The sequence below is a fragment of the Priapulus caudatus genome, unplaced genomic scaffold (genome assembly GCF_000485595.1).
Source record: "Priapulus caudatus unplaced genomic scaffold, Priapulus_caudatus-5.0.1 Scaffold847, whole genome shotgun sequence".
Classification (NCBI taxonomy): domain Eukaryota; kingdom Metazoa; phylum Priapulida; class Priapulimorpha; order Priapulimorphida; family Priapulidae; genus Priapulus; species Priapulus caudatus.
In genome coordinates, this window is record NW_014577908.1 from 128566 (window position 1) to 131096 (window position 2531).

The 2531-nt window shown below is 39.1% G+C and overlaps 1 protein-coding gene across 1 annotated transcript in view; it reads right to left on the reverse strand.

Annotated features, from left to right (window-relative positions):
- The window catches only part of LOC106813945 (organic cation transporter protein-like), a 10742-nt gene that overhangs the window by 7864 nt on the left and 347 nt on the right, over window positions 1-2531 (reverse strand). The gene's annotated exons all lie outside the window — the stretch shown is intronic.

The following is a 2531-nucleotide window of genomic DNA, read 5'->3' on the forward strand; positions in this document are numbered from 1 at the left end:
ATATATATATATATATATATATATATATATATATCAGGTGATATATATATATATATATATAGTACGTTGTAGTAGGGGAGTGGGAGTTGGAGACAGCTAGTGTCCGTGATGTTACGACTTGTGTTGTTCTATTATGGCGTACTGATTTTGATGACAATAGGGTTCGTTTGTTGAACATAAACATGCATGTATAATTATCTACTGTATCTCTAATTAAAATTATATCATAAACACACTCTGGTGTAACAAAAGAGTTACAGGGTCAGGGTTAGGCTTACGTATTAGAGTTACATATGGTAAGGATTAAAGTAAGGATAGATAAGGATGGTAAGGATGGTAAGGATAGATTTGGCGGTAGGGTTATGCAGTACAGTAAAAACCCGCGTATAAGAACCTAGATTTTAAGAACTTGTGAGGTTCAAATTTCCCATTTAGACCCCTTTACATAAAAACCTGTTTTAGGCTAAGATTTTGAAGTAGGTTCTTAATTTTCCATGCAGATGAAGACTTAAAAATAAACACAGGTAAAATAAAAAAAGATGAGCTCAACAATATCGATGAATGTGCTAGCACCCTGGCATTGTTATTGAGACACAGTACTGCATTATTTACATATATCTGCAAATGTAAAATATTAGAAAGTGGCTATTCTTACGACCAGTCGTAACAATTATTTATGGAATATTCTTACGACATGCAACGCGCATGCGCATGCGTTGCGTATGTCGTTATACACCATAGATTAATCTTAGTACTATAAGATAGCCGAGTCGGTTTCTAGTTAGTGTTAGGGTTAGGGTTAGGGTTAGGGAGTAGGCTTAGGCGACTCCCTAGACTAGCATTATATTACTATTAACTATTATGCGTTATGCGTTGCATGTCGTAAGAATAGTCCATAAATAATTGTTACGACTGGTCGTAAGAATAGCCACGGCGAAAATATTATCAAACAAGGACACAAGCGTCTCTTCAGTAAAACATAGTTCTTGTCAGCACATGAGAAATAAGCAGATGTATTGTTTCCACATTACAGTACTGTATGTCCATTCAAAATCACAGAGCTGTGTTGAAGGCTGGTTAGCACTTTCTAATGTCACTAATACTGAGTTCTTCAGAAAATTCTTAGGTTTGAAGTTTTCTTGTGAACCTCTTCAAGTAACCCCTATCTCCAACCAACCTATAGTCAACAGGAATCTCAAGGCCCTTCCCTTGGCCAGCATTGTAGCGATTGCCAATACATTCTGCCTCAATTTCCCCGTAATCGTCTAGGAATTTGTAAAATAACTTGGAAAGTTCAATTGGGACATATCCGACCATTTCACTATCTTGATTCTTCACATCAACTGCATATTTGTCGTTGTCATTGTCTCTTTCAATTTCAGACATCATGATCTCCCGAACACAAACGGTTACAGCCTTGAAATATGCATTATAACCATGGATGCTTGAATCAACATACACCTCGTACTCTCCTGCGATGTCTAAGCTTTGGATGTTCTGGATGAAGCGTTGAAGTTGGTGAATTTTTAAGACGAAACGTGAGCTCTAAAAAAGTATAAGCTTATACATATTAAAAGTAGAAACAAGAACCTATTTAAGAACCTTTTGAGCCTAATTTCTCAGTAAGCACCATTTATATAATAACCTATTGAGGCTAACTTGGAAAAATCTAGGTTCTTATACTGGATTATACGGAATTATAGGGTTGATGATTTTTTGAACACTGAAACATGCCAGTCCAAAGTTGTTGTCATAGACGCTTTCGTACATGCATTCCATGTAGTATCGCCAATGTTATCGTCGTAGCCGCTTTATAATACGTACGTACCATGCAGTATCACCAACGTCGTCGTCGTCACACAATAATATAATGATAAGGTATCACCAACGTTGTCGCCGTAGACGCATTCATAATACGTATCATGCAGTATCACCAACGTTGTCGCCGTAGGTGCCTTAATTTAAAGCTTATATAACGTAGCAGTATCCTCAACGTTGTCGCCGTAGATGCTCTACTTGGCTTTTCTAACGTAGCAGTATCACCAACGTTGTCGCCGTAGATGCTCTAAGGCTTATATAACGTAGCAGTATCACCAACGTTGTCGCCGTAGATGCTCTGAGGCTTATATAACGTAGCAGTATCACCAACGTTGTCGCCGTAGATGCTCTAGGGCGTATATAACGTAGCAGTATCACCAACGTTGTCGCCGTAGATGCTCTAGGGTTTATATAACGTAGCAGTATCACCAACGTTGTCGCCGTAGATGCTCTAAGGCTGATATAACGTAGCAGTATCACCAACGTTGTAGCCGTGTGCTTACGTTACCCTGCTGCACCGCCAACGCAGAGCCGTATAATTATATAGATCTATCCGTATCTATCTTTATATACGGCTCTGCGCCAACGTATAGGCCTACATACAAACACGCACACACACACACACACACACACACACACACACACACACACACACACACACACACACACACACACACACACACACACACACACACACACTACGACACGACGCG